The following is a 7,970-nucleotide window of genomic DNA, read 5'->3' on the forward strand; positions in this document are numbered from 1 at the left end:
CTGTCATAACTCAGACTGTATCATGACAGTCTTGAGATGATACATACCAGACATATAGTCTACAATTATGCAGACATCCAACTTTTAATAAAAAGACTAAAGCTAAAACTATAATACAGATACATTCTGATGACATAGAAAATGATGCTTATACATAATTTAAACAAGGCATGTCTGTAATAAGTCATCTGTCTGCTTCCTGGTGGCTGTTAGTTTATATCTATTCATTTTCCAGCACAAACTCAGTACTGACATCATTACTTTATTCCAGTCATGCTCTTGCCAGCCTCCACTCTGCATGCTTTAAATCTGTTGCTCTTCTGCTTCTACCATTCTGTGTTTCAGATCCTCAGCTATGCAGCCCGCCTCCTCTCCTTTCTCCTCCTCACCGTGGTCACTCAGAACCCTGTCCCAGCCTCCATCTTCATCACTACCAGCATTTTGACTCTGGGGTGTGGCTTATGCAAAATCCTGTCACTGCTGAGATTTCTTCTGCTATGATGGGTCATTGGAGTCTAACTGCCTAACAGTTACATTTATTTCTGTATCTCAATAAATCATGTTCGGTTTTTCCACATGATCTCTCCTTATTGAACTGCTTTTGTAGATAAGCTTCAAGCCAGAAAGCAACAATACCTAAACCAAAAATATTATCATCAGAAGTGAGAAAGTGTCTGGACTATCTCCAGCTGTGTTGCATGTATTAAAGATAACTTCAGACACTGTCTGGTTGTCATGTCTGAAACAGGCTGTATAGTCACACAGATAAAAGACAGCAGTCATGTTTCTAATATTACAAATCAACCAGAAAGATTATAAAGATAAAAGCTGTGAGACCCCACTAGAGAAAGGATGGCTTGTTATCATTACATGAAGTGATTTAGAAATAATATGTAAGCTTTCAGGGCTGCACTCATAGCTTTTTAAAACTGATTACCTGATGGTGAGCACACACAGGTATATAAACATACAGGTGAACTCTAAGAGGTTATAAAGAAGAGAGCTGTGCTGCTATTTTTACAGAACACAATTTATTCACATTTTTATATTTACAATCAGTTTTTATTTATATAAACAAAATAAACATTACAAAAGTAGAACAAAACTATCTTATGTACAATATCAACAGTTTCTCCCCTATTTCCTCTTTTCTTCCACCCATCTTTGTCTCTCTGCCTCGTAGAAAGGAGACTCCTGAATCTCCTTCCAGGTGCTCTTGGCTCGTGAGCCAAAGCCAACCAGCTGATCATCCTCAGAGGCTTCTGCAGCAACACTCACTCTGCTGGTCTTGCAGTTCAGAAGAGTCTTTATCTCTGTAAAGCTGAGGGCATACTGTACAAATGAATGCAAGCTCTCCTTGCCATGCCCTTCTTCCACAGAGGTCCCTGCAGCCTCTTCCTTCTGGAGATCTTTGATCAGGTACATGGTGTACCCGACATCATTCCCCAGAAGCCACCGGAAAGATTTCCCTTTATACTTTCCAAACTGCAGAATGTACTCTCCCTGCACTTCCTTCATGTCAGACTCATCCCCTCCTCTCTGATAGATGACAGTCAGAGCATTCTGATGTACAACATCATCCCTCACAGGTGCAGACTTGTCCTGCAGTTTGGGGTCATTTTTAATCCGTCGAGCTTCTTTTGACGGGTCCTGGAGAAGGTATCCAAGTGGCCCCTTGCGGAACAACCACAGAGATTTTCCCTGGATATGGCGCAACTTTCTTCTGCATCTTGACAAGCAGTGAAAAAATAAACAATTATATTAAACAAAATTGATTCCAAACACAAACAAAGACATTTCAGGTTATAATCTTGCTGCTGGGTTTACACAGCAGGATGCAGGAGAACAATAACGAGACTCAATTTGAAAGAACATTGACAACATTTGGGATAAAAGTGTTTTTTCCTCCAGGTATAACAAACTGTTCTGTCTGTAAATAAAAACCTTTCATGGTTGAATGATTATTGGCATATCTGCAAAATTTGTGGTAACTGCTTAGTAGTCATGGCACATAAGAATTGCTGGTAGATTAACAACATATATGTATTTAAGCTATCGTGTTTATTCATACACGAGTGGGCATTGCTCATGTTAGAGATATCAAAACAGATTTTCGCATTGATAAGGTGACTGACCATTACAACATGAAAGCAATACATTTTCTTTTAAAGCAGGTTCAGTCATTTAGCATGTCATCTCATAACAAGACACTTATTGGTTATTTAATTGTACCACATTATAGTAATGTCAGTGTCACAGCAGTCGGAAACCTACAAAGTTTATTTAATGGCAAAACACGTCAATGAAACACGTAATTTATTTAAGGATCACGTTCATTCATTTTTTACCGTGCCACTTTACAACAGCAGATAAACTCCCACCGTCTTTAACTGAGCGATGGATGCTTCGTAAATGCAATCGCAACACGCCTATTACCTGTAATATACACCTGTAAATGTATTCTGTTTGGTTTACTGTTATTTCAAACGACGTTTCTTACCTTTGATCAATGAATGAGGAGCGTTGGGATGTGTTGCGAGCGTTGAGTTACTTGTTTTCTCTCCCGAAACGTAAAAGAGGAGATTTTTTAAAAGTGCCGCCGCATCTCAAACTCGTTACAGCGCCGGAAGACCGTAGTGGCCAAAAATATATTACATCCGTAGTGGTTTAGCACTACCATAGAGAATGAATGGGAAACGGTTTAGGCCGTTTAGCTAAACAATCCCAGGCTCCCGCGCGACAAACGTCACTGCTGTTTAGTTTTCTGTCTTCATTTATGTTGGAAGTGATAGCAGAGCTGTACGTTTTAACTTGTTTCCAAAACCCCGCAGTCAGGACATGTTATATTGTATTTAGATAGAAGCTAGCGAGCTAACTCCCTGCTAACTTCTAACTCCGTTAAATGTCATAAATTCCGTTTTCATGGATGCCTGGATGTTAAACTCAATTGTTACACCTGGTAGAGCAGAACGCTGATCATTTTATTAAAGATGAAAGACTTTAGACAGTTTTTCAACTCTCAGTAATGCCATAGTGATCGTTTGATATATGGACCTGCAGCGGAGTTTAGACCCAGACACGGCTAGTGACGTCAGACTGAACAATCGGATAGTTCTATCACGTGCACGTGTACACGTTGACAACCGTAACCATGGTCGCCGAGGGTATTTAAATGCTGCACAAGGTTCCAAACGTCCGTTTACACTTGCTCGTGGACTTGTTTCGACCTGCTCCAACCTCAGCCTGTGGAAAGCTAAGTTTTGCAAAACATTTTACTAAAAGCGGATTTAATTTGAGAGCACAACAAGTACTTCATCTGTGGATCGTTTGTACTTGTTTTTGTTTTTCAAGTTTGAAGATGGCTCGCCGTGGACCCGGACTCCCCGACTGTCACCTGGACTTCGCTGCAGGTACGTTTGAAAATTTCTTTAAATGTAAATTACTGTAATAATTTAACAAGTTCCAGTGTGAATATCAAGTTCTAACGTGATCAAATATGTGTATTCCAAGATTGTTTCCCGTAAATTGTTTGTATGTTTTAAATTTTCCGGGAGAGGTGTAGAAATTATTAACGACTGGTGTATGAATATGAAAAAAGGTGTTACTTTGATTTGAAGGCTTCAAATTTGACACTTTTCTTTAAAATGAAATGGTTAAAAATAGCTTAATGGACTAAAATTTGTAAAATGCCCAAAAATCAGTTTCTGTGGTAACGGCATCTTCAAGATGTCATGGCGTCAGAACACGCAGGCGTAAACACACAGATCCAGGTCCCCTCCTGACATCCTTTTCTTCTCCGGATCAAAGGCTTTATTGACATAAACTATATTTTTTCTCTGCTGCAAAACACAAAGATAGCAGATAGCTTTTCTTCAAATTCTTTAATTCTCAATCGCTTTTGCAACTTTGTACTTTTGTATTACTTGCAGCAACAACTCCACCTCATTGTTAGTCCATTTAAAAAACTCGTCGCTTTTCCTTTTCATTTTCCTGCACGTTTCAAAGAGCCGGAAAGTAAATAAACGGCAGACAGAAATGAAGCAGGTCCAGTCACCTTGCGTTTCACGCATGCGCAGTACTGGAACGTAAGCGTTTTCGGCCGTTTCAATGTGGACACACAACTCTGTGAAAACGGTAGTTTGGACACGAGCATTTTCAGACAAAAACGCCTTTTTCAAATTGATCCGGGCTAGTGTGACGTAAGATCACAGGCCGTTCCAATGACGTCACCAATCACCACACTTCAAAGCACAAAGCCTGCGTTGTCACAGTAACGCATTCTGCGATAGGAGGTCATATATAGGAGTGAACTTGACTCTCACACAGCCTTAACTGTCTGCCTGTCCTCATGTCTGCAGTGCTGCTGTCTCCGGTCACCCTGCATGTTTCTAAGGTTAGTTTTCTCCATATTTATATTGTTCTTGTAGTTTTTGTCCTCTGGTTTTTGTCCTTGAGGTTTGAATATACATGTCAAATCAAATCAAATCACTTTTATTGTCACATCACATGTGCAGGTACATTGGTACAGTACATGTGAGTGAAATTAATGTTGAAGTTCCAGTTGTGAAGCTGAGGTGTCTATGAAGTGTTCAGCAGTCTGATGGCCTGATGGAAAAATCTGTCTCTCAGTCTGCTGGTACGGGACCGGATGCTGCAGAACCTCCTTCCTGTGGGAAGTAGTCGGAACAGTTTATGGCTGGGGTGACTGGAGTCCTTGATGATCCTCCCGGCTTTCCTCAGGCAGCGCTTCGTGTGTGTGTGTGTGTGTGTGTGTGTGTGTGTGTGTGTGTGTGTGTGTGTGTGTGTGTGTGTGTGTGTGTGTGTGTGTGTGTGTGTGTGTGTTGTACTCAGATTAGGTTTGAAGTGTCTGTGTGGTGCAGCTGGTCTGGTCTGTCTCTGTACAGTCGAGGCTGCACCCACCTATAAAAGGTGGAGGCTCACCAGGACATGCACACCTCACAAGTTCCCGGCTCTCTCGACTCTGTTGAAGACGGGTTTCTTGGAGAAGGGGAGGGCAGTGAGGCACAGTCCCCCGTCCCCCGACGCCCCTCGCGATGCCCCTCCGTCTTCGACTAACCCTCTGCATAGGAGCTGTGAGAGCCAGGAACTTGTGAGTTTTGTATGTCCACTCAGGCATCCTTCATACCTGGTCTGTAGGAAGTTCCTGTCAGAAGGAGGGGGCACCGCGAGGGCGTCGAGGGGCGGAAGGCGGTGCCTTAGTGCCTTCCTCCTTCTGACATTGTAAAGGAACCCTATTTTTTTAATGGTAAGGTGTGTGTGTGTGTGTGTGTGTGTGTGTGTGTGTGTGTGTGTGTGTGTGTGTGTGTGTGTGTGTGTGTGTGTGTGTGTGTGTGTGTGTGTGTGTGTGTGTGTGTGTGTGTGTGTGTTTTGTACTCAGATTAGGTTTGAAGTGTCTGTGTGGTGCAGCTGGTCTGGTCTGTCTCTGTACAGTCGAGGCTGCACCCACCTATAAAAGGTGGAGGCTCACCAGGACATGCACACCTCACAAGTTCCCGGCTCTCTCGACTCTGTTGAAGACGGGTTTCTTGGAGAAGGGGAGGGCAGTGAGGCACAGTCCCCCGTCCCCCGACGCCCCTCGCGATGCCCCTCCGTCTTCGACTAACCCTCTGCATAGGAGCCGTGAGAGCCAGGAACTTGTGAGTTTTGTATGTCCACTCAGGCATCCTTCATACCTGGTCTGTAGGAAGTTCCTGTCAGAAGGAGGGGGCACCGCGAGGGCGTCGAGGGGCGGAAGGCGGTGCCTTAGTGCCTTCCTCCTTCTGACATTGTAAAGGAACCCTATTTTTTTAATGGTAAGGTGTGTGTGTGTGTGTGTGTGTGTGTGTGTGTGTGTGTGTGTGTGTGTGTGTGTGTGTGTGTGTGTGTGTGTGTGTGTGTGTGTGTTTTGTACTCAGATTAGGTTTGAAGTGTCTGTGTGGTGCAGCTGGTCTGGTCTGTCTCTGTACAGTCGAGGCTGCACCCACCTATAAAAGGTGGAGGCTCACCAGGACATGCACACCTCACAAGTTCCTGGCTCTCTCGACTCTGTTGAAGACGGGTTTCTTGGAGAAGGGGAGGGCAGTGAGGCACAGTCCCCCGTCCCCCGACGCCCCTCGCGATGCCCCTCCGTCTTCGACTAACCCTCTGCATAGGAGCTGTGAGAGCCAGGAACTTGTGAGTTTTGTATGTCCACTCAGGCATCCTTCATACCTGGTCTGTAGGAAGTTCCTGTCAGAAGGAGGGGGCACCGCGAGGGCGTCGAGGGGCGGAAGGCGGTGCCTTAGTGCCTTCCTCCTTCTGACATTGTAAAGGAACCCTATTTTTTTAATGGTAAGGTGTGTGTGTGTGTGTGTGTGTGTGTGTGTGTGTGTGTTTTGTACTCAGATTAGGTTTGAAGTGTCTGTGTGGTGCAGCTGGTCTGGTCTGTCTCTGTACAGTCGAGGCTGCACCCACCTATAAAAGGTGGAGGCTCACCAGGACATGCACACCTCACAAGTTCCCGGCTCTCTCGACTCTGTTGAAGACGGGTTTCTTGGAGAAGGGGAGGGCAGTGAGGCACAGTCCCCCGTCCCCCGACGCCCCTCGCGATGCCCCTCCGTCTTCGACTAACCCTCTGCATAGGAGCCGTGAGAGCCAGGAACTTGTGAGTTTTGTATGTCCACTCAGGCATCCTTCATACCTGGTCTGTAGGAAGTTCCTGTCAGAAGGAGGGGGCACCGCGAGGGCGTCGAGGGGCGGAAGGCGGTGCCTTAGTGCCTTCCTCCTTCTGACATTGTAAAGGAACCCTATTTTTTTAATGGTAAGATGTTTGTGTCTGTGTGTGTGTGTGTGTGTCTGTGTCTGTGTGTGTGTGTATGTATGTATGTGTTTTTTGTCCTCAGATTAGGTTTGAAGTGTCTGTGTGGTGCAGCTGGTCTGGTCTGTCTCTGTACAGTCGAGGCTGCACCCACCTATAAAAGGTGGAGGCTCACCAGGACATGCACACCTCACAAGTTCCCGGCTCTCTCGACTCTGTTGAAGACGGGTTTCTTGGAGAAGGGGAGGGCAGTGAGGCACAGTCCCCCGTCCCCCGACGCCCCTCGCGATGCCCCTCCGTCTTCGACTAACCCTCTGCATAGGAGCCGTGAGAGCCAGGAACTTGTGAGTTTTGTATGTCCACTCAGGCATCCTTCATACCTGGTCTGTAGGAAGTTCCTGTCAGAAGGAGGGGGCACCGCGAGGGCGTCGAGGGGCGGAAGGCGGTGCCTTAGTGCCTTCCTCCTTCTGACATTGTAAAGGAACCCTATTTTTTTTTTTAATGGTAAGATGTGTGTGTGTGTGTGTGTGTGTGTGTGTGTGTGTGTGTGTGTGTTTTGTACTCAGATTAGGTTTGAAGTGTCTGTGTGGTGCAGCTGGTCTGGTCTGTCTCTGTACAGTCGAGGCTGCACCCACCTATAAAAGGTGGAGGCTCACCAGGACATGCACACCTCACAAGTTCCCGGCTCTCTCGACTCTGTTGAAGACGGGTTTCTTGGAGAAGGGGAGGGCAGTGAGGCACAGTCCCCCGTCCCCCGACGCCCCTCGCGATGCCCCTCCGTCTTCGACTAACCCTCTGCATAGGAGCCGTGAGAGCCAGGAACTTGTGAGTTTTGTATGTCCACTCAGGCATCCTTCATACCTGGTCTGTAGGAAGTTCCTGTCAGAAGGAGGGGGCACCGCGAGGGCGTCGAGGGGCGGAAGGCGGTGCCTTAGTGCCTTCCTCCTTCTGACATTGTAAAGGAACCCTATTTTTTTAATGGTAAGATGTTTGTGTCTGTGTGTGTGTGTCTGTGTCTGTGTCTGTGTCTGTGTGTATGTATGTATGTATGTGTTTTTTGTCCTCATATTAGGTTTGAAGTGTCTGTGTGGTGCAGCTGGTCTGGTCTGTCTCTGTACAGTCGAGGCTGCACCCACCTATAAAAGGTGGAGGCTCGCCAGGACATGCACACCTC

At 45.8% G+C, this 7,970-nt stretch overlaps 1 long non-coding RNA gene across 1 annotated transcript; it reads left to right on the top strand.

Annotated features, from left to right (window-relative positions):
* The first annotated feature begins 2,506 nt into the window (after positions 1 to 2,506).
* On the top strand, positions 2,507 to 4,727 carry LOC146656786 (uncharacterized). The gene is made up of 3 exons (XR_014914181.1): positions 2,507 to 3,410; positions 4,359 to 4,393; positions 4,630 to 4,727. It is a non-coding gene; the product is annotated as an uncharacterized LOC146656786 (long non-coding RNA).
* Positions 4,728 to 7,970: the final 3,243 nt, after the last annotated feature.

This window comes from Rhamphochromis longiceps, linkage group LG12 (assembly GCF_057381845.1).
Source record: "Rhamphochromis longiceps isolate RC_006_pf linkage group LG12, R_longiceps_female_GT1.1, whole genome shotgun sequence".
Lineage (NCBI taxonomy): Eukaryota > Metazoa > Chordata > Actinopteri > Cichliformes > Cichlidae > Rhamphochromis > Rhamphochromis longiceps.